Raw genomic sequence first — 24,029 nt, 5'->3', positions numbered from 1 at the left:
CAGTTTAGGAGCACAACATTGCCTTGCAAACTAAGTAGACATCAAAAACCACACAAGGTTTTTATATACTGTATATACAATTTAGATACAGTTGTAGGTAGAACAATGAATTAGATCATTACAGTTCTTGGGAAACTTGTAAAATGAGCTCTGCATAATATGCATCTACTGAAGTATGTAGAAGATATATGAGAATTAAAAATGTGTTAGTTACTCAAAAAAACAAACACACACATTTTTTCATGGAGAAACAATCTGGGGAAATGTTTTTGTCATCACCACTATGTTCTTGGTTAGAAACATGGGCTGTATTGCAACCTAAAAAAAAAATCCATGGAAAAGTCCAAAACTGGTTACTATTAAATTCAAAATTATAGTTATTTTGTTCTAACATATTTAGGTGGTGTTGATAAATTTGGAAATCTAACACATTTTAAAATTCCCTATCATTTTAGTAAAAATAAAATCTAGAATCAGTTTCTTCTCCAAGAGAAGACTTCAAAATACGTGTCACACTCTTCTAAATGATATTTTATATCATTATTTTTAGCCATGGAAGAAATGAAAATAGCAATCATCTAGTAGGTCTGGTGTGGTGGCTGCTCCAGCAACGACCAGTGGGAGGTTTCCTCTCTGCAGCCCAGTGTTGGCACAGTTAGCAGCTACAGTGGAAAGATTTGCATGTGCCAGCCCTTAAATAAAGGAAATGAAACAATGGCTGATAACCATGAGCAGAGGAGATTCTCCTTATAAATTCACTTATTTTTGGTATGCGTGAAGGTAAGCGTTGTGTGAGGAACCCTGTCTTCCTTGTCTATGCTCCTCCTCCTAGTATTGTTTGGGAAGGGGGTCAGGTTTCGTGTATGAGCTTTAACTTTTTGTTCCTACTTGTCCACCGCTAGCTTGACCACAACGCTAACTTCTCCTGCCCAACCTCAAGCGTTATGTGGGCTTTTTCATAGAAGCTTACGGGGTTTTCTATTGTATGTCTACACGTTGCCTGCTTTTTTTAAAGGCTTCGCGCACCCCCTGGTGCTCTCGCGTTTCATGTGGTAGTGGAAGATTGTCTTCTCTCGCTCGCTCCCTCTCCCTTCTGGTTGCTCATTATTCAGAGGGAGAGACACATGCACACACATACACACTCACTGAGAGAGACGGATCTTTCAGGTCATCTGCAGCTGCAGAGCAGCAGCCAGTGAAGGAGAGAGGAGGAGGAGAAAAAAAAAAGCAGGGAAGATGGCGATCCTCCATTGCTGAGACCTGGCAAGGAACACGAGACTCAACAAACAACTTCCAAGCCACCATCCTGCCTTGTGTAGAAAACACACTGCACCCAAAGCCAGCGCGCACTTGCATACACCTTCGTGCATATAAATACTGTGTATAAAGCCGGGACTGCGCTCGGAAGGAGCAGGACAACAAGGGACTAGAGAAACGGCAGCTGCGTCCCGGGCGCTCTCAGTAAGTTCTCGTACACTGAAGTCATCTGGGTTAATTGCTATTGTGTTGTGCGCTGTTATTTTAATATTCATGTTTGAGCGTTGTCACCAGAAAACAAGTATAATGCTCGGTGGATGGTGTTTAAAATTACTGTAGAGCACAGGGGTGGGAAACCTCTTTAGCTGTCTGGAGAAGAAAGGAGGTGGTGGTGGTGGGAGGAGGAGGAGAAGGGCGGCTAATTAAAGCATTCATTAATTGACCCCCCTTCTAAACACCCCCAAGTGGTGGAGATTAAAAAAGGAACTTGAGGATATTCAGGGGAAAATGTTGACTCGATATGTTTGTATTCACTTGCTAGTGTGGAGTTTGATTAGGAGCTGGGGATTGAGCTGCAGACACAGAGGGGGAGGAATTCCATATTACTGATCTCGGTGGTTGCAGGACCCAAGCAAAAGTGTGACCTTTTTCTGGACTGCCTGGTTTTGGATTTATCCCCTCCACCCCAATACACCTCCCATTGCCTATTTAGAGGTCTCTTGACACCCCCTCCCCTTCAGAGATGATTTAGAAGGTTGAATTCTGGGTCTGAATATAATTTCTATCAGGGAGGGAAGTAGGGGGAGCAGCTCTTGGTTGTGGTTTTGAAGGGTTTGGAGAAGTCATTGTACACTTTTTAATTAAATATCCAATATAGATACACACTTTTAACTTTTAATTCCTTGTCTGACTTGTTTGCTTAAAAATAATATATATATAATTTTGTAAAAGACAGATAGTATCTGCATATTTTATTGCTGTTCTCATATTCATGTCCTCTGTTGCAAGCTGGTTTCTTTCCAAAGCACAAAGCTCCTTCAGCATATGCTCCTGGCTTGCTCTGGTAACCTTCCTATGCACTGTTTAATACTCTAATATTCATAATGAGCTCTAGAACTGACAGGAGAGGTTTAATGTTATAGGGAGAGTCTCAAGGCTGGTGGTTTCCATAGGGTTTTTTCTTTCTTTTTTTTTTTTGTGTGGTTTCATAAAGCTAATTGCATGTTTTAAGAGGAAGTGGCTACAATAGCAGTTGCAGAGCTATGATCTCAGTCAGGTTAGCCATGTCATGCTGTAGCTCCACCAGAAAATGGAGGAGAGCAGACTTCAAAGTAGGCAAAGCTGATCTATTATAAGCTACAATATGGATGTTTGTCATCCTAATGGTTTACCCTGTAGTGTTAATGCTCAACAGCCCTCCTCTTCCCCCCCCCCCCCCCAACCTTTTAACATTTTGGCATAGCTTCATTATGGCTTGTATCATCCATCAAAAGAATTCTTAGGGATTTTTTTTTTTTCTAAACCAGCAGTTTTGTTTCAATATACATTCTGATTCCTTGGGAGCAACATCACAGTCAATCCTTCATTGATTAAGATGTTGATATTTATATTTTAAAAAATAAAATAAAAAAATATTTCAACCTTGTCTATGGATTTATAGCCAAGGTTGAAATCCAGTTTAAAAAAAAAAAAAAAAAAAAAAAAAAAAAAGGCAATGGGCTATTATGTGGCCTTAAGGAACCCAATGGCACTTGCCACCAGAGTAACTCTGGTCTAGCATGATCTGTTGTCCCCATATTTTGTATGTATGGGCTTTGTAAGAAAATATGCTCCATTACAGTTGAGGTTGCCTATAATATTAAAATTTATATTCATAGGTCCCATTAGAAAATACTTTTTTTTTTGTGCCCCCCCCATTCATTGTTTGACAGCACCACAGTCAGTCACACATGTACCTTCTGAAACTGGTGGGCAGATGTCATTACTGTGTTTTCACACTTTTAATGATTATTCTACTTAAAGGAACATGATGCCCAAAATGTTGAAGCACTTAAAATTGATGCAGCATAGCTGTAAAAAGCTGAAGACCATCTCTATGTAAAAAAGGAAGATATGTTACCTCAAAATTTCCCCAGTAGCCACATTGCATTGGAAAGGGACTTTAAGCAGCCAATCAAGATGCTTGTCCCAGAACCTGCAATGGACCATGCATCTTGTATGTGCAGGCACAGTCATTTTAACTCCCTACTTAGTTTATGGAAGTATACTATGAAATCTCACAAGATTTCAGTAAAATCTCATGAGATCACAGTAAAGCAAAGCATCACCTCAGCACTTATCATGCTGATTGGCTATTTTTTTCTTCAACCTGCAGCTGGACAGTAGCTAAAGCTTGACTGTTCACTGACGACTTACTATTGTGAGAACAATACATTTTGAGGTGAAATATCTTCCCTTTTTACATCACGTGATATTTTCTTGTCAGCTTTTTACAGCTATACTCCATCACTTTCAAATGATTTAGCATATGTAAAATCTGGAGAATATTTTGTTAATTTAAAGGAACATAAGACACCTTAATTTTATGAAGTGACAGATGAACCTACAGTTTTATTCTGCACCAAAACATGTACAACTTATCTTAAATGACAATTAAATACAGTAGGATTGCATAATCAATAAATGCGTAATAAAGACAATGCATAGTGCTAATGCTAGTAGATATTTTTTTTTAATTTCTGATAAACTTCAATTTACTGCCCCCAAATCATTTGACAGCCATCACCAATCAGACTTGTATACATATGCACTATGAACTCTTGAACATGTTCAGTAGTAGCTTGTACCTCAAAGTGTGCATAAAAAAAACCTATGTTTGATAATGGAAATAAACTGGATTTTTTTTTTAACTACATGCTCTATCTTTATCATAAACGTTTAATTTTGACTTCTAGTATCCCTTTTAATTATGAGAGCTTTCTGCTTAAACCCTTAATAAACATGCAGTGCTCTACTTTTCCCTACTTTGTAAATTAGGCTTTTTTTTGTGAGTTCAATCAAGCTTGTTGCAACAATTGAATTGTTTTTCTATTACAGGTGACTATGATCCACTTACTAAAGGGCTTTGCAGCCCAGGCGGCCAGGTTGCTATCACACATTTTTTGTTATTTGAGATGTAATCCAACCCCCCCCCTTTTTTTTTTTTCTAGGATAATCATATGTCTATTTGAAGACAAGTGTTCCAGTCAGGCTTTTTTTTTTTTTTAAAGTACAGGATAATCATGGTTCCATGATGTTCTCAAGCATTAAAACCATAACACATGTGACTTGGTTGTAACGGGAAATAATGATGGGTATGGTCCCCAAGAAAGCATTTTGACTGTACGTAAAATACTTCTCGTTTTTTCCAGTGATTTTGGTTGTTGACATGTTAGAGGTTCTAGGGCTTCCCCACTCTTTGTTATTCTCTTATTGTTATTATAAGCATATTCGAAAGTGTGTTTAAAATCTGGACTGATTACTTTATGTTTCTCTAAGAACCAGAGTGGTTGACCCATTCAAACTTTTCTTAAACAACAAAAAAAAAGTATGGCCTTTTGATGTTTGAGCATTAAAAAATGTTATTTGTATTTCTAGATCGATCTATATATTTATATCTGACATACAATTACGAAGTCCCACGGCCAAAACCTGGTTATTTTTCAGGATTATCTTTTTGTGTTCCACATGGTGTATTTCACATTTCTGTTATATACTGTCTCTAAATAACTTTGAAAAGGTAACATTAACCAGATGTCAAAGCACATGAAATTTTGAACAAAGTTCATTCAATTTTAGACATGGAAATAGGAAGTTGTAAAGTTTTAGTTATGAAGCTGGTTTAGATAAACCAAACTTAAAGGCACAGTAAACACCTTGAGTTTTTTATTTATAATGTTTAGGTATGTGCAGTGAAACAACTTTGCAATATATTTTCATTATTTATTTTGTCCCCTTTTTTGTGTGTAATTTAGCTAATTCTCAGGACTTGAAATGCACTTCTCAAGGCTAACTGCTATATAGCTGTCCCCAATTGGCCTTATCAGATAACGGCAAAATAATTTGCTTTAACTTTGACAGTGGCTAGCCTTTATCTGTGGACTAAAGCCCAGATTGGTCTATCCATATAAAGCAGATGGTGGGTGCAGCAAAAAGGATGTAGTTATGTTTTAAAAACGTTAGGACTTGGCTGTTATGTTATTATATAGCAACACAATAGAAATGTATTGTAGTTACAAGGCCTTTACTGTCCCCTTTTTAAGGGACCTGCAATAAATACAAAAAAGTCTGAAAATTGTGTTTTTGCTTTTCCAGTTCCTGCAAGAACTGGAAGTTTGTCAGATTTCACAAGCCTTAATCTTCTACATTCTGCACAGTCATAGTTTGATCACTGTAGGAACTTTTATATTTGTCCTTAAAGTGAAGTTAAAGTTGCATCTATTATATTGTTTACCCTGCAAGTACTCAAAAATTTAATGGGACTTTAATTCATGATTTTTTTTTCAAATCGCTATATTTTGTTTAACGTTTATTAATGCTTTTCTGAACAATGTTAAAACAACCTGTTTTTTTTCTCAGCCCGGTCACGTTTTTTTATAACCCAATTGAAACACTGGCCGTTAGGCGGCCGTCATATTACGTCACCGCATTGTTGCCTTCACTTACTCTATGAGCAAAGCACGTTCCAGTATATCGCATGCGCAATACGGATTCCCCTTGCAAATCGAATGGACGACGCAGTGTGCGCATGCGCAAATTGTCGAACGCGCTTTTGAACTACGTGTAGAGCGGGTGGGACCGCTCTATACGGAGAGTCTCAGCAAGTAGGAAATTGATGGAGGGAGGAGTAAAGAAGGGAAGAGCACGTAAAAAAAAATGCTTTTTTCCCTATTTTATATATGTAAACGTAATTAAAAAAAATTGGCGATCAGACTGTATAATATATAAATAATATGCAAAATACCGGAAAACTTTACCTTCACTTTAAGACTCAGCAAAGAAGATAAAAACAATGCAGATTTTACTGACAAAATGACTGTCTCCTTAAAATAAGGCAAGTGGCTGTGTAGTTTGCCCATTGAAAAACAAATGCAGTAAATAAGTGGTTTGTATTCAACAGTTGTATCACTTGACTGGTATGTTAATTACAAAACTACACAAAGTTGTTTTAATTAATATAAAGGTGTTTCATGTTCTATTAAGTTCCCTTAATATAAATTAAAATGTTGGCTCTTTATAATATAGGTTTGAGCCTGATAATGTGCATGATTTTGAGCTATATTTACTATTGCTAATCTATCTGCATAGTAAGGTCTATCTACATTTTGGTTATCTTTCCATAGTTTTGCAACACCTATGTACAAGATTTGTGCAGTGGAATTACAGGTCTTCTGTATGTGTCTGTGTTTACCTTTTCTGGATTTTTTTTAATTTATTTTTTATTTATACTCATGCTCTCCATACACCCAGCTGCTGCCAACATCATATTCAAGTCATCAATCCCACCATGTTGAAATTCCAGAAAGTGCTGTAAAGCCTTTCAAGACAAAATAATTCTGATTCTAGAGATGTATGTGTGTGTGTATATATATATATATATATATATATATATATATATATATATATATATATATATATATATATATATATATATATATATATTTTTCCTCAAAGGAGGATGGTAGAAGCACTCCTGATAAATTGTAAAGGCCCAAAACCGGCCCCGGGTTCACTCCAGGTGTAATACAAATCAGCAAAGTAAGGGAGTCACTCACAGGGTCTTGTGGTTAAGAACAAAGTCTTTATTGACGTTTCGGGGTTGCCCCGTTTTCAAAATGCCTATTTTGAAAACCACAAGACCCTGTGAGAGACTCCCTTACTTTGCTGATTTGTATTACACCTGGAGTGAACAGTGCAGAACAATGTTATATTCCACACAGCCATTGGCTGCACACTCTAGTGACCTATTTCTAACCATCCCTAAGCTAATTGGCCACAGCTAAGAAGGTAACCCAAGTTACAACATGACAGCTCCCATTGTTTTGTAGACACTAAAACTTTACACTTATTTTTTTAATATTTAAACAGCTAAATAAACTTTAAAAAAATACATCTACATGATATTCTCAAACTAATCTTTTCTTTGAATGCATCTTTCTACCTAGCATTTATTTAGTGTTTAATGTCCCTTTTAAGTGAGACTAAAATGGTGGGGTCACTTTTCTTCGGTTATAATTTTTTTTGACAGAAACTCTGTGTTTATTTTTATGGTGCTTAGCTTGCCATTCTATCTGTCGTCATACCAGCCTTTATAATCACTTGACCCTTTGGGAAGCATAGCTTGTGTAGTTAAGTGGATGGGAAGGAGCAAACCTCCTGCACTAGAGGAAAGAGACTGTGTCCTAATAGCCAGCAATATATTATTGTGCAGCCAGCACCACAAAGGCAGCATGTAAGTCAGGAGGAGATGAAACTAATATGTAGACAGTCAGACCAGTGTTCAGGTCTGAGGGCTGCAAATGTGTGCTCTGTTCTTTATGGGTCTGTTGGTTGCAGTGTATGTGTGCGGATGTCAGTGTGTGTGTGACGCCTCAGATTTTGTGTTTGTGTGCACATGTGTTTTTTTTACAGTACTTTGTAAAGCTGTTCTTGTTAAACAATCCTGTGCTCTGGCTGCACTTTTTTCCTTGAAACGGTGCAGCCAGAAGGAAGCACTGTTTAAAGAGAATAGTCAAATACAGAGCTGCGCGTGTTGCAGTATATTTTCAAAAATGGCTTTATTTTCCAGTTAATCAACACATTGCAATTGAGCTGGCGCTTTAGTGTAAACTGCCTAATTTGAAATTTAATTTCAGTGACCTGCAGAAAAAAATTTCAATTAAAAAAAAAAAAAAATCTGATTGCAAAAAGTGAAATATATGTTCTGCACAAATCTGATTGCAGAAAATGAAATATGTTCTGCGTCTGGGGTAGTCTGTTAGGATGTATTAATGCATACGCCTAATCTACAGAAATAGGAACAAATAACTACATAATAACAACAATTACAAATACCATTGCACAAATTGTAAAGGGGTAAAACAACCTCTGCCTGTGAGTTACCATGTATACAACATTCATACATAGTGTTCTGTAGGACAAGGGGACATTATACAGAATACTTAAATACTATTTGTAACCAGTAATGCTGAGCAGTATGGATGTAGTCAGTAGGCAGATTGCCACACTTACACTAGGGATTCATCTTGTAACTCACATGTTTGGAGTTGGCTTGGTGGGTAAATGGGCTTATCAGTTGAGTGGTAGATTTAATGTTCTGTTTTATGTTTTTAGCATTCTGTCCATGAGTGTGTACCAGCTGAGTATTGTTGCTAAGAGTTATTTTTGGTTAGTTCTTTCTGGGTTTTGCACACATTTTTCTCTGGGGTAGAGACACAGGTCATAAGTCTAGACATATAACTCTGTCTTGTGGTGGTGATTTATGCACATGCATGGAGAAAATGTATCTCAATACACACGTGAACAATTGGGATTTCTTTCATGTAATTGGCAAGAGTCCATGAGCTAGGGACGTATGGGATATACAATCCTACCAGGAGGGGCAAAGTTTCCCAAACCTCAAAATGCCTATAAATACACCCCTCACCACACCCACAATTCAGTTTTACAAACTTTGCCTCCTATGGAGTTGGTGAAGTAAGTTTGTGCTTAGATCCTTCGTTCTCAGCATTTTGAAGCCTGATTCCTCTCAGAGTACAGTGAATCTCAGAGGGATGGGAAGGGAGTATCACCTATTGAATGCAATGGTTTTCATCGTGGGAGATCTATTTCATAGGTTCTCTGTTATCGGTCGTAGAGATTCTTCTCCTACCTCCCTTATTCAGATGATCGATATACTCTCATATTCCATTACCTCTACTGATAACTGTTTCAGTATTTGTTTGGCTATCTGCTATATGTGGATGTGTGTCTTTCGGTAAGTATGTTTTCATTACTTTAAGACACTCTCGGCTATGGTTTGGCACTTTATGCATTAATATAAAGTTCTAAATATATGTATTGTACTTATATTTGCCATGAGTCCGGTTTATCTATATTTCCTTTTGCAGACTATCACTGCTTTTTCATTAAATTTTGCAAGCAAAATTAGGCTCGCGAGGGTGTAAAACGCCAAAGTTTATTGCGTCATTCTTAGCACAAGAATTTTTTGGACATGAAGGTACGTCAGATGACGAAAATTCGTCATTTCCGGCGTCTTAGTTGATGCCGAGTTCTTTGCACAAGGTTGTGTCTACAATTTCACTAGTGTGTCATTTGTGTTGTGCGTCATACTTGGTGCCAAACAATTTCATTATTTAATACACCATTCCTATATGCCTCTTGCCTTATTCTGTCAGAGGGCTATGCTGTTTGCATTTTTTTTTCCCATTCCTGAAACTGCCATATAAGGAAATTGATAATTTTGCTTTATATGTTGTTTTTTCTCTTACATTTGCAAGATGTCTCAATCTGATCCTGTCTCAGAAACCACTGTTGGAACCCTGCTATGTGCATCTGTTGTAAATTTGTGGAGATTATATCTCCAGCTGTGGTATGTAATAGTTGTCATGATAAGCTTTTACATGCAGAGAATGTGTCCATCAGTAATAGTACAATGCCTGTTGTTCCTTCAACATCTAATGTACGTGATATACCTGTGAATATAAAAGATTTTATTGCTGATGCGATTCAGAAGGCTTTGTCTGCCACCCGCTTCTAATAAACGTAAAAGCTCTTTTAAAACTTCTCATAAAGTTAATGAATTTTCAAATGACTGACAACATACTAAATGATCCTCCTCTGATGAGGCTCTATCTGATTTTAGAAGATCCTTCCTCAGATATTGACACTGATAAATCTCCTTATTTTAAAATGGAGTATGTTCGTTCCTTGTTGATTACATTGGATATTGAGGAAACTAGTCCTCTTGATATTAAAACTAGTAAACGTTAAAATTCTGTTTCTAAACCTCCTGTGGTTACTCCAGAGGTTTTTCCAGTTCCTGATGCTATTTCTTATGATTTCTAAGGAATGGAATAGGCCTGGTACTTTTATTCCTTCTTCAAGGTTTAAAAAATCGTATCCTTTGCCAGCAGTTAGATTGGAGTTTTGGGAAAAGATCCCCAAAGTTTATGGGGCTATTTCTTTTTTTTTTTTAAATGATTTTTATTGAGGCGTTCAAAAAGTAAAGGAACAAGTGTAAACCATTACAACAATACTATCTTACATCGCTATGGATACATGGTTTAAGTTGAGAGATAAATCTTAAGCAGTGAGGTATATATTATTCAACATTTGACATACAATCAGAAACTTTTACGTATCCAGTAATTATAATAAAGTAAGGTTACTTGCATAGAAATATCATGTCTCTATTTTATATTAACAGAGGTGGTGAAGTGAGTTTATATAGTGATATTCATCTTTTATGGGGAGTTGGACTAGGGCGTCTACCCCCTGAGATTTGTTGAGGTTATTAGGTATTGATATAATTTAAAATTGGAGAGGATTTTCTTGGAGTCTAAGAGATATGCTCATGCAGAGGCAGGGGGGGAAGGGGGTGGGATTCCAGGTTAAGATAAGTTCTTCAATGTTATAACTTAGTCTGGGAAGATAGTAAGCCACGGATGCCAAATTCTGATATAAAGGTCTGATTATCCAGAACTCTAAAGGAATATTGTTCCATTAATCTGATATGTCTGACTATGGACAGAATTTGTGTGAATGATGGTGGGATTTTATTCCTCCATGTTCTGGCCATAGCTAGCTTCACAGCCATAAAGAGAGAGATCGTGAGTGCGTCTGTGGGATTGTCTAGAGTAGGTATTGGCATGTGCAAAAGGGCAATCTCTGGCAGATAAGGAGGGTTGATATTGAGGTTGCTAAGTGTGTTATATAACTTCTTCCAGAGAGGTTGAATTTTATGGCAGGGCCACCAGATATGAATGTGAGTTCCTGATAGGCCGCAAAGTCTCCAACAGAGAGGGGATTGGGAGTTGTAAGTTTTATGCAGGTTAATGGGGACTAAAATCCATCTGACTGTGATTTTATAATGTAACTCCCATAGGGTAGCACAGTGAAGTAGTTTTCTAGTTACCTGCATTCTGTTGTTCCAGATAATAGTGTCTACTATAAATCCAATCTCCTTCACCCAGGCCCGATGTTGAGAAATTTTATGAAGTGACTTGGCATTAGATAAATTATGATAGAGGGTGTTTAACAGTGTGTGCTTTGTTCCATGTGTGTTCCCATAATGATATTTTCCGAAGAGCTCTCTTTGGGTAGCCCCAAGAACGAAGCCAGGAGCTAATACGGAAAGCTTCAAACTGTAGTCTTGGGGGTATATTAAATTTAATGCAAAGCTATCAGATTCATAGAAGTCAGACGGTTTTGATTTGTAGGTTCTGCCATAAATCTGGGTGTGCGTCTGGCAACGAGAACAGAACCGCTGCTAAGGTAAGGGTGGGAGATGGGTGAGGAGAAATGTTGGGATTGTGGCGAATGGAGTCCCAAAATTTTAATGCATCTTGTAGTGTGGGGTGTAAGTGTCCTAGTTTTTGTCTATGGTGAGAGGGTATCCACAAAAGATCAGAAAGGGTTAGATTTGGGGGAAGCAACGAGGACTCCACCCGGTACCAGCCCAGGGTGTTCATTGTATTATTCCACCCTAGTATGTGAGATAGTCTGGCAGCGTTAAAGTATATAAGAAGGTTTGGGAGAGCTAGTCCTCCTTGAGTATATGGTCTCTCTAAAGTGTGTCTCGCTGTCCTAGGGTGCCTATCTTTCCATATATAAGTAGAAATCAAACCCTGAAGTTTATTCAAAATGGGTCTTGGGATGGTATAAGGTATACATCTAAACAGGTGATCTTGGGGAGGAAGGACATCTTGATGGCTGCAATTCTCCCTGTCCAGGAGACTTCCCTATATTCCCAGGTGTTGAGAAGTTTGCGGAATTCTGGGAACCTATCTGTAAAGTTTTTGGAGATGGTGGTTGCGGAGTCTGGGGTTAAATGAACCCCTAGAACTTTAATGGAGTCAGATTTCCAATGAAATTTATAAGATTTTTGCAAGATTACGTTTCTGAGTCGGAATATTAATGGATAGGGCCTCCGTCTTGTCTGTTTAGTTTCTAATAGCTCATGGTGCTAAAGGCTTCAATAATCCGAAACACTTCTTTCAGGGAACTCAGAGAGTCACATCGTCCGTGTATAGGGAGATTTTATGTGAGTAGTTTCCTGATGTCAGACCTTTTTATGAGATGATCTATTTTTATTGCCTGCGCTAGAGGCTCTATGGCAAGGGCAAAGAAGAGCGGGGAAAGGGGACAGCCCTGTCTCGTGCCATTATAGATGGTGAAAGTTTCTGATTGAAAGACAACTCCCTTAATTCGAGCCGTGGGATAAGAATATAGCGCTTATATAGCCTTAATAAAAGGAGCTGGGAAATTAAAGATCTTCATTGTCTTCCATAAATATGTCCACCTCACTCTCTCAAGTCTTCTCTGCGTCTAAAGATAAGGCTAGGAATTGGTTTTCGTTCCTAGATGCTATATTGAGTATATCTAAAATGCGTCTAGTGGCATCTGGGCCTTCCCTGTCCGGGATAAATCCCACTTGGTCAGAATGGATGATTGGATTAATGACTTTTGATAATCTGTTAGCAAACAATTTGGCGTATAGTTTTATGTCTAAATTGAGGAGGGAGATGGGCCGGTAACTGCTACATTGTTCAGGATCTTTCCCCGGTTTGAGTATCGTGATTACTGTTGCTTCAAGAAACTCTTTTTAAACTAAAAGAGCCTTTTTGCATTACGTCCTGGAATGTTCTACAGAGAATGGGGGCTAGAATAACTTGGTAAGTTTTATAGAATCGAGCTGTATATCCGGGAGATTTTCCTAGCTTTAATGATTTAATTACATTAAGTACGTCCTGAATCGTAATTTGGGCTGTTAAGGTGTGGGTAAGCTCTGGATCTAACGTGGGTAAATGAAGGTTTTTAAGATAGTCAAAGATGTCTGTTGAGGAGGTGTATTTAGGTCTGTTTCTATGTTGTATAGTGTCTGATAGAAACACTTAAAGACTTGGCCAATATCTCCTGGGGCATATAGGGGTTGACCAGACTTACTCCTAATAGTTAAGATCCTAGATTGTGCAGAGCGATGTCACAGTTTCTTGGCCAGGAGGGATGAGGCCTTATTGCTAAAATGATAGTATAATTTTTTAAACTTCTCTAAGGTATTATGTGTCCTTTTTGTAATTCTGCTTCTTGTATTTGTTTATTTATCTCTTGAAGTTTGTCATTTATAGTGGTGGAGTATGACTTAGTAAGTTGCTGTCTCAATAACCTGGCCTGGGTGTTAAGTGAGGAAAGGGTAGAGCCTCTCTTCCTGCGTGCATTTGTTTCTGCTTCAATTAAGTATCCTCGCAATACAGCTTTAAGTGTGGCCCACAGGTTCTCAGTGGGAGTCTGAAGGTCATCATTAAATTCTAAGTAATTAACGATTTTCTCTTGTATGTCTAATTTTGTAGGGGATCTGTTAGCATGTAGTCTTTAAGTTGCCACAAAGGTCTGGGGGGGGTAGGAAAGTCGCTAGTTGAGTGACATATGTAGAGCATCATGATCTGACCATGAGATTGGGGCAATTTTAATATACAATATTTTGTCCAATAATCTAGCAGGCATGAAAAAGTAATCTATTCGAGTGTGTGATTTGTATGGGGAGGAGTAGAAAGTATAATCTTTCTTGTGGATGAAAAGATCTCCACACATAATATAAGTCATACTGACAGACGAGTGATCTGAAGGCCTTGGATAGGGAGTGTATGGACCTATCTAACATGGAGAGCTTAGGTCCCATTCTATCTATATTATGATCCCAGATGAGGTTAAAATCGCCTCCTAGAATCAGGTCCCCTTGTTTTACTTCTAATAATAAACGTAAAACCTTGTTGAGAGCGCAATTGCCGATTATTAGGTGCATATAAGTTTGCGATGGTAACCAGCTGGGAATTTAATTTACAAACTGTTATGATATATCTAGCTTGGGGGTCAACTTCAATATGTATGGGCTCATAATTTATGTCCTTACTGAGGAGAATGGCTACTCCTCTGGATTTTGATGTGAATGACGCTTCTAGAACTATAGGGAATCTCCTAGTTGTGTGAGAGTTTCCAATGAGTTTCCTGGAGTAGGGCAATGTCTACCTTATTTCTCTGAAGATAGTTAAGAAGGAGGCTGCACTTTGTGGGTGAGTTGAGTCCCTGCGTGTTGAGGGATAGGATATGGATATTTTCCATATTTTAGGGTATCTGTATGTTAGATGGAGAGGTAAGGGGACGATGGAAAAGGGGGGAACCCTGCCTCTGGGTTTGGATAATTATAATTCTGGACGTATCTCCTTATATAACCAAATAACCTATAAGATTAGCGAAGTTTTAACTAGTTAAGATGATATAAAAGAGGTGAAAGGATGCAGCGGGCAAGAGACGCTTGATTTAGAAAGGGTGGAGGAAGAACCCGTGTTGGGGGGGAGGAGCTATAAAATGGTAGTCTATGTGTCTTAAGAATCCCGGGTGAAGTTTTCGCAAAATGAGTAGGAGGGAGATGATAGGGTGCTAGGGTAGTAAAACCCTCCAGAATAGTGTTATAGTAGTGAGAGATTAAAGATCTTGTTAGAACGAGACGTTTTTAAAAGGAAGTTCGTATGTGTTATGTTAGATAGAAGGTCAAGAGAGGACCTCCTAAGTAAGTATACCAAAGTAGGGGTGAATGTGTGAAGATTCAGTTTTTGGGGCTAAATGATCTTGTTCTGGGAAGTAAGTTTTGAAATATAGGATTTCTAGTTTTGGGGGTCTATGTGGTGTAGCTAGCCTATATAGGGTGGGAGAGTTTGAAAGGAGTAGGAGAGAAGTATGGGGAACTAACAGTATGAGGAAATGAATGTATATGGTTGGAGTGGTTTGATGTCCCTATTGTGGGACAAAGAGGTGTTAACAGTTACATATAACAGAGCATTTGAGGTATAACATCCATTATAAACACATGAATTATTCAACAGGTAATTACTTCCACTTTATCATAGTTTTATATCGTAGGTAATAGTTTAAACTTTGTATATCTGTCCTAGTATCAAACTATATCTAACATAACTGAGCTACTTTTTCAAATATTTAAATACACCATTAAATTGTCAGCCGCCTCTATGCTAACCAGTAGGTACGTATAGTCTTCGCTATGGATGTAGATTCACCTACTTGACCTCTGGGAAAGAGCTGGGTTTACATGCCCCCTTCAAAGGTGGGAAGTCCCATCTAGGAGGGAAGGTCAGGTCTGCAGACTCCCATCAGGTGGAGGGAGAATGCGTCTTTTGTGTCCTAGGCCGAGGACCCGGCTAAAGGTCCAGTCATTTAGCTCCGAGTGGAAACTAGGTCTCTGGCATACCTACTTAGTTATAAGGCAAAAGTAGACTTATGAGCTGCAGAAGAGTAAGAGAAGTACCCGTTTGTGAGCTCATATATCGCCTAAGCTAGAAGGTTCCTTTTTGTAGATGGGGCTATTTCTACTCTTGCTAAACGTACTAATATTCCTATGGAAGATAGTACTTCTTTTAAAGACCCTTTAGATAGGAAACTTGAATCTTTTGTATAAGGAAATCTTATTTATATTATGGTTATCTTCTCAGGCCTGCCATTTCTATGGCTGATGTTGCAGCTGCATCAACTTTTTGGTTGGAAAGCTTAGCGCAACAGGAAATGGATCCTGATATTTCTAGCATTGTTAGCTTGCTTCAACATGCTAATCATTTTATCTGTGATGCCATTTTTGATATCATCAAAATTGATGTTAAATCTGTCTTTTTAGCTAGAAGAGCTTTGTGGCTCAAATATTGGAATGCTGACATGGTATCTAAGTCTAGATTACTATCTTTCTTTCCAAGGTAATTTATTTGGTTTCAGTTGGATTCGATTATTTCAACTGTCACTGGGGGGATGGGAGTTTTTTGCCTCAGGATAAAAGACCTAAGGGTAAATCTAAAGCTTCTAACCATTTTCGTTCCTTTCGACAAATTAATGAACAGAAACCTAATCCTTCCCACCCAAAGAATCTGGTTCCAATTGGAAACCTTCAAGTTGGAGTAAATCCAAACCGTTTATGAAATCAAAGCCAGCCCCCAAGTCTGCATGAAGGTGCATCCCTCCTCATTCCAGCTCAGCTGGTTGGGGGCAGATTAAGATTCTTCCAAAACATTCAGGCAGATTCTGTACAAAATCAATGGATTCAGAGTATTGTCTCTCAAGGGTACCGAATAGGATTCAGAGTAAGACCTCCTGTGAGAAGATTTTTTTTCTCTCACGCATCCCAGGAAATCCAGTAAACACTCAGGCTTTTCTGAAGTATGTTTCAGACCTGGAGCTTTCAGGGGTAATCATACCAGTTCCGTTTCAGGAACAGGGTCTGGGGTTTTATTCAAATCTATTCATTGTCCCAAAGAAAGAGAAAATTTATTCAGGCCAGTTCTGGATCTGAAAATTTTGAATTGTTATGTAAGAGTGCCAACTTTCAAAATGTTGACTATAAGGACTATTCTGCCTTTTGTTCAGCAAGGGCATTATATGTCAACAATAGACTTACAGGATGCATATCTTCATATTCCGATTCATCCAGACCACTATCAGTTTCTGAGATTATTTTCTAGACGAGCATTACCAATTTGTCGCTCTTCCATTTGGCCTAGCGACAGCTCCAAGAATCTTTTCAAAAGTTCTCGGTGCCCTACTCTGTGTAATCAGAGAACGGGGTATTGCGGTGTTTCCTTATTTGGACGATATCTTGGTACTAGCTCAGTCTTTACGTTCTGCAGAATCTCACACAAATCAACTAGTGTTGTTTCTTCAAAGTTCTTTGATTCCTCGGACAAGGGTCACCTTTTTAGGTTTCTAGATAGAGACAGAGTCATGGACACTGAATCTAACAGACAAGAGACGATTAAAATTGGTTTCAGCTTGTCGGAACCTTCAGTCTCAATCATTCCCTTCAGTAGCTATGTGCATGGAAGTTTTAGGTCTCATGACTTCAGCATCGGACGGGATCCCCTTTGCTCGTTTTCATATGAGACCTCTCCAGCTTTGTATGCTGAACCAATGGTGCAGGGATTATACAATTAATATCCTTAAATCCCAATGTTCGACTCTCTCTGACTTGGTGGTTAGATCACCATCGTATAGTCCAAGGGGCCTCTTTTTTTTTTTTTTTGTTTGTCCAACTTGGACTGTGATCACAACAGATGCAAGTCTTTCAGGTTGAGGAGCTGTCTGGGGATCTCTGACAGCACAAGGGGTTTGGAAATCTCAAGAGGCGGGGTTACCAATCAATATTTTTAGAACTCCATGCTATTTTCAGGGCTCTTCAGGTTTGGCCTCTGTTGTGGAGAGAACCGTTAATTTGTTTTCAGACAGACAATATCACAACTGTGGCATATGTCAATCATCGGGGTGGGACTCGCAGTACCCAAGCTATGAAATAAGTGTCTCGAATACTAGTTTGGGCGGAATCCAGCTCCTGTCTAATTTCTGCAGTTCATATCCCAGGTGTAGACAATTGGGAAGCGGATTATCTCAGCCGTCAGACTTTACATCCGGGGGAGTGGTCGCTCCATCCATATGTGTTTTCTCAGATTGTTCTGATGTGGAGTATTCCAGAAATAGATCTGATGGTTTCCCATCTAAACAAGAAACTACCCAGGCACCTGTCCAGGGATCCTCCGGCAGAAGCGGTGGATGCGTTAGCAGTTCCTTGGTGTTGCCAACCTGCTTATCTTCCCGCCTCTGGTTCTTCTTACAAGAGTGATTTCCAAGATCATCATGGAACAATCTTTTGTGTTGCTGGTAGCTCCAGCATGGCCTCACACAGGTTCTGGTATGCAGATCTTGTTCGGATGTCCAATTGCCAACCTTGGCCATTTCCATTAAGGCCAGACCTTCTGTCTCGAGGTCCGTTTTTCCATCAGGATCTCAAATCATTAAATTTGGAGGTATGGAAATTGAACGCCTAGTACTTAGTCATAGACGTTTCTCTAACTCGGTAATTAATACTATGTTACAGGCTCGTAAATCTGTTTCTAGGAAGATTTAATATCAAGTTTGGAAGACTTATATTTCATGGTGTTCTTCTCATAAATTCTCCTGGCATTCTTTTAGAATTCCTAGAATGTTACAGTTTCTTCAGGATGGTTTGGATAAAGGTTTGTCTGCAAGTTCCTTGACGGGACAAATCTATGCTTTCTGTTTTATTTCACAGAAAGATTTGGTCCGTATTAAGCCTGTCATTAAATCAATCTCTCCTCCTTGGAGTCTTAATTTGGTTTTGAAGGCTTTACAGGCTCCTCCGTTTGAGCCTATGAGTTCTTTGGACATTAAACTACTTTCTTGGAAAGTGTTTTGGCCATCTCTTCTGCTAGAAGAGTTTCCGAATTATCTGCTCTTTCTTGTGAATCTCCTTTTGTGATTTTTCCATCAGGATAAGGCAGTTTTGCGGACTTCATTTAGGTTTCTTCCTAAGGTTGTGAATTCTAACAACATTAATAGATAAATTGTTGTCCCTTCTTTGTGTCCTAATCCTAAGAATTCTTTGGAGAGATCCTTGCATTCTTTGGATGTGGTAAGAGCTTTGAAATGTTATGTTGAAGCTACCAAAGATTTCAGGAAGACTTCTAGTCTGTTATTTTTTCTGGTTCTAGGAAAGGTCAGAAGGCTTCTGCCGTTTCCTTGGCATCTTGGTTAAAGCTTTTGATTCATCAGGCTTATTTGGAGTCGGGTAAGACCCCGCCTCAGAGAATTACAGCTCATTCTACTAGATCAGTCTCCTTCGTGGGCTTTTAAGAATGAAGCTTCAGTTGATCAGATTTGCAAAGCAGCAACCTGGTCTTCTTTGCAAACATTTTCTAAATTCTACCATTTTGATGTATTTGCTTCTTCGGAAGCAGTTTTTGGTAGAAGTTTTTCAGGTAGCTGTTTCAGTTTGATTCCTCTGCTTATGTTTAAGTTTTTTTCTTTTCATTATGAGAATAAACTTATATCTTGGGTTGTTGATTAATTTTTTTCAGCGGAAAATGGCTATTTTATCCCTCCCTCTCTAGTGACTGTTCTGTGGAGTTCCGTATCTTGGATATTACTATCCCATATGTCACTAGCTCATGAACTCTTGCCAATTACATAAAAAAACATATTTTATGTAAGAACTTACATGATAAATTCATTTCTTTCATATTGGCAAGAGTCTGAGACCCACCCTTTTTAAAGGTTGGTTATGATTTTTTTTTGTATAAAGCACAATTATTTCCAAATTCCTTTTGTTGATGCTTTTTACTCCTTTCTTTATCACCACACTACTTGGCTATTCGTTAAACTGAATTGTGGGTGTGGTGAGGGGGTGTATTTATATGCATTTTGAGGTTTGGGAAACTTTGCCCTTCCTGGTAGGATTGTATATCCCATACATCACTAGCTCATGGACTCTTGCCAATATGAAAGAAATAAATTTATCAGGTAAGTTCTTACATAAATTATGTTTTTCAATACTTGGTAATGGGGGGGAGTTTGTGTTGTATAAACCGTCATAGAATTACAAGTTATTGATTGATTTAAAGGGATGCTAAATAAGTTTCAGGCACCGCCCTCCAATCATGGGTGCTGCTATTTTGAAACCTAAGTTACACTGCAGGTATCTGAAGGAGAGTTGCTGTACATGTGCAGACAGGTCAACACTGGAATGTAGTCAAGTTTTCAACACCCATGTCTAGAAGGAGACAGGGAATAGCCTTAATACTATTCTTATAGAATGTGTTTAATGTCCCTTTCAAAAATATTATCTGGAGTCATTGCATCAGATTTTTATTATATTCAATAGAAACATTTTTATATTTGACATGTCACATGCATAATATATGGTACTGTACTTACATGACCAGTTGGCATTGGCAAAAATGTGGTATTAGTTATAGAATCCGTGGCAATTGGCTATTTACTGTGCCAGATTAGTGTAAATGTGCCACACACAAATATCTGGATTTCAGTAGATATTTGTGTATTCCAGTCATTTAAATTAAAATTATAGCTGACCGATGCATGCCTGACATCTTCTTCTATGTTTGGTAAATGTAGGTAAGCCTTCATGCTCTCATTAGAACAGCGAGTTGTTGTTTACATCAGTTAGGACATGAAATCCACATTTTTTTTTTTTTTTTTTTTTTTTTTCATTATTCAGATATAGCATGTTATTTAAAAAACCTCTTTCCAGTTTACTTCTATTATACATTTTGCTTGATTCTCTTGGTATTCTTTATTGAAGGATCAACACTACACTACTGGGATCTAGCTGAACACATCAGTAAGCCAATGATAAGATGTATATATGTGCAGCCACCTATCAGTAGCTAGCCCCAGCTTCTGCGCCTATCTAGGTATTTTTTTTAACAAATGATACCAAGAGAACAAAGCAAATTAGATAACAGAATTTAATTGGAAAGTTATTTTAAAATTGTATGCTCTGTCTGCATCATGATAGATATATATTTTATATTTTTTTTTTGTTGGGTTTCGTGGCACTTTAAGGTTCCAGCGGGAGATATCTATCTATATCTTATAGGTGCCAAGGGGTGATATTATAAATAACGTTTTTATACAACTTTTTTTTTTCCTAGCCTTATGAATTCTTCCAAAGGCACTTTTAGAAAATATGTGCCATGTTCATTCTTGGGGAATGTCTTCATTACTTTGAAATAGATACATTTTTTTAATTCTTGCCTGCAGGGAAACCTAGCAACACTTTTGATTATATATATATATATATATATATATATATATATATATATATATATATATATATATATATATATATATATATATATATACTCTTTGTTCTTTAAGACCACTCATATTAAGTTGCTTTTCCACCAGAGGATGAACAAAACTGTCACCTCAATTTATTATATATTTCACTGATAAAGGGGTGAGCTCCCCAAAACGTCACTGTATCATTGTATGCCAATAAAGCACTTTTTTTTGCACACAGCCAGTGAATGCATGCCATTTATGGATGGATATATATGGGGATATATATATATATATATATATATATATATATATATATATATATATATATATATATATATATATATATATATATATATATATATATATATATATATATAATTTAATTTAATTATTTCCTAATTATGTTCACCAGATACTGAAAAAAGCTTTCATGTTTTAGAAAATAGCTTGTACATTTTATTGACAAATGTCTCTATATTTTACCTAAAGTTTATTCAATAACAAGATCATAATTCTTTGTAGAACTTATTACATGTTTAACATGTTGCCAAAGTATATAAAGTATGACTGTTTAGGCTATGACCAAATTGTAATGTTCACTTAATTTGTTAGATGAAAACTAGAATCCATTTTGAAAATTGGTAACAGTACTGTAAATGGTACTAAAGAAACCAAATATGGGTGATGGGATTTCTTTTGATACTCTGAAACCTCTTTTGTCATTGATACATTCAATTTGCAGCCAATGTTATATTTGTCTAACTAGCTGATCATGTTTTAGAGAAGAAAAATCTTGAGTCGTGACCAAATACACTATAGACAATGATAGTTGAAAAAATAAAAAAATAATAAAATAACTTGACTATTGCCAATAAGAAGTTAGTGAATTATAGTCAAATGACATAAGGTTATATTGCAAAGTGTCACTCAAAACAATTATTAGTACAGTACTAGAGAATTAACTTGAAGTTGAAAGAAAGGGGGGATAAAAACCCAATCTGCATCATTAGGGCTAGATTTATTAAAGCCCTACGGCTGCAAGTTCTCATAAGAACTTGCTCGCCGTATTTTCAAGCAGCGGTCACCAGACTGCTGCTTCCCTAACCTTTTCGCCACCTCTAAGGTGGCGAAATTCAATCTCCTTGTTCTAGTCAGACCGAGGAGATTGACAGCTCCTGCCCACGCTTGATTGGCTGTGCGCGGGCAGGGGGCGGGATTGCACGCAAGCGCAAAATTGTGCTCGTGTGCAATAGCGAATACCTGCGGGTAATTTCGCCCCGCCACAGGCGAGCTGAGGCGTACAGGGGCGCGTATACGCGCCCCTTTATGCCTCAGCTTTAATAAATCTAGCCCTTAGTGTTGAGGTCATGCTATGCTTTTACTAGGAAATCTCACAAGATTTCAGTGAAATCTCATGAGATCCCAGCAAAGTGCCTTAAAGGGATACAAAACTAATTTTTTCTTTCTTTCATGATTCAGATAGAGCATGAGATTTTAAGCACCTTTCTAATTTATTCCTATTATCAGTTTTTCTTTGTTCTCATGCTATTCTTGATTTGAAAAAGCAGTACTGTAAGCTTTAGAGCTGGACCATTTTTTGTTCAGCACCTGGGTAGCACTTGCTGATTTGTGGCTAAATGTAGCAAACCAATCAGCAAGCTCTACCAAGGTGCCGAACTAAAAATGGGCCGGCTCCTAACCTTTTATTACTGCTTTTTCAAATCTAGATAACACGAGAACAAAGAAAAATTGATAATAGGAGTAAATTAGAAAGTTGCTTAAAATTGCATGCTTTATATGAATCATGAAAGAAAAAATGTGGGGTTTGTTTCCCTTTAAACTAGAGCTGCAACAACTAATCGGCATAATTGATTATGAAAATAGTTGTCAACGAATCTCATAATCGATTAGTTGGTTTGCAATTAGTTGGTCTGTGCACAGCACCAGCTGTTTTACTCCAATGAGCTCCTGCACATGGTTTTGTGTTTTATGGTTATGCCCTTAGCCTAAAGGACGTCTACGGACATTTTACTTTTCACTTTTTTAGGACACTATAAGTTTATTTTAAGTTTACAACTTCTCCTGTCTTATGTGCAACCCAGAGATACAATAGGAGTCATACGTTGTATTGTTTATATTAAATCGGGTGATTTGGGGACTATTTTCCCCCCCCTAACCTTATAGCTGGTTATTTACCACTACATATAGATATTCAAGATATTTTTATGTTAAAATGAAGTCCAGGCTTACTTTGTTGAGAGGCCCCTTGCATTGGTGGAGAGCTAACAAAGATAAATAGCCCACCTTGGTGAAATTGGCAAAACCCTACTTATGCATCTCAGGCACCTCAACACCATCTGAGCGCCTCTTCTCTGTTGCAGGCAAAATAGTTTGCAAAAAAGAGAGCCAGCCTCAGCCAGGAGCATGTGGACATGTTGACGTTTTTGCATTTCAATGCAAAGTTTCTGAAAGAGTGAATAACAATGTTATAAACAGTTGTAGTCTACCTCTTACTAGTTCTACCTCTTTTCAAACAGTTTGTGGTTTTGTTTTGCTTAATTATAATTATTATATTTGTTCTGCTGCTTAAAAAAATTGGACGAACAGTTGTGTTAATGTAAAGTTTTAGTCTGAAGTTTATTTTTATAATACTCAGTATGTGGATTTTATTAAATATAGGAAAACATTAATTTATTTTTTATCCGATTAATCGAAAAAATAATCGTCCGATTAATTGAATATGAAAATAATCGTTAGTTGCAGCCCTACTTTAAACTAAATTGAGAAATAACATGCGGCTGCAGTTATATATATATATATATATATATATACCATCCCTTGCAAGTCCTGGGACTAGTATC

The 24,029-nt window shown here is 37.6% G+C and overlaps 1 protein-coding gene across 1 annotated transcript in view; it reads left to right on the top strand.

The window, feature by feature from the left end:
- Positions 1–866: 866 nt before the first annotated feature.
- ZNF462 (zinc finger protein 462) overlaps positions 867–24,029 on the top strand; it is a 144,171-nt gene continuing 121,008 nt past the window's right edge. Inside the window, exon 1 of the mRNA XM_053702611.1 lies at positions 867–1,461. The gene's annotated coding sequence lies outside the window, so the exon portion shown is untranslated. The remainder of the gene's footprint in view (positions 1,462–24,029) is intronic.

The sequence above is a fragment of the Bombina bombina genome, chromosome 2, assembly GCF_027579735.1.
Source record: "Bombina bombina isolate aBomBom1 chromosome 2, aBomBom1.pri, whole genome shotgun sequence".
In the NCBI taxonomy this organism is placed as follows: Eukaryota; Metazoa; Chordata; class Amphibia; order Anura; family Bombinatoridae; genus Bombina; species Bombina bombina.
This window is presented reverse-complemented; position numbering and strand designations above follow the sequence as displayed.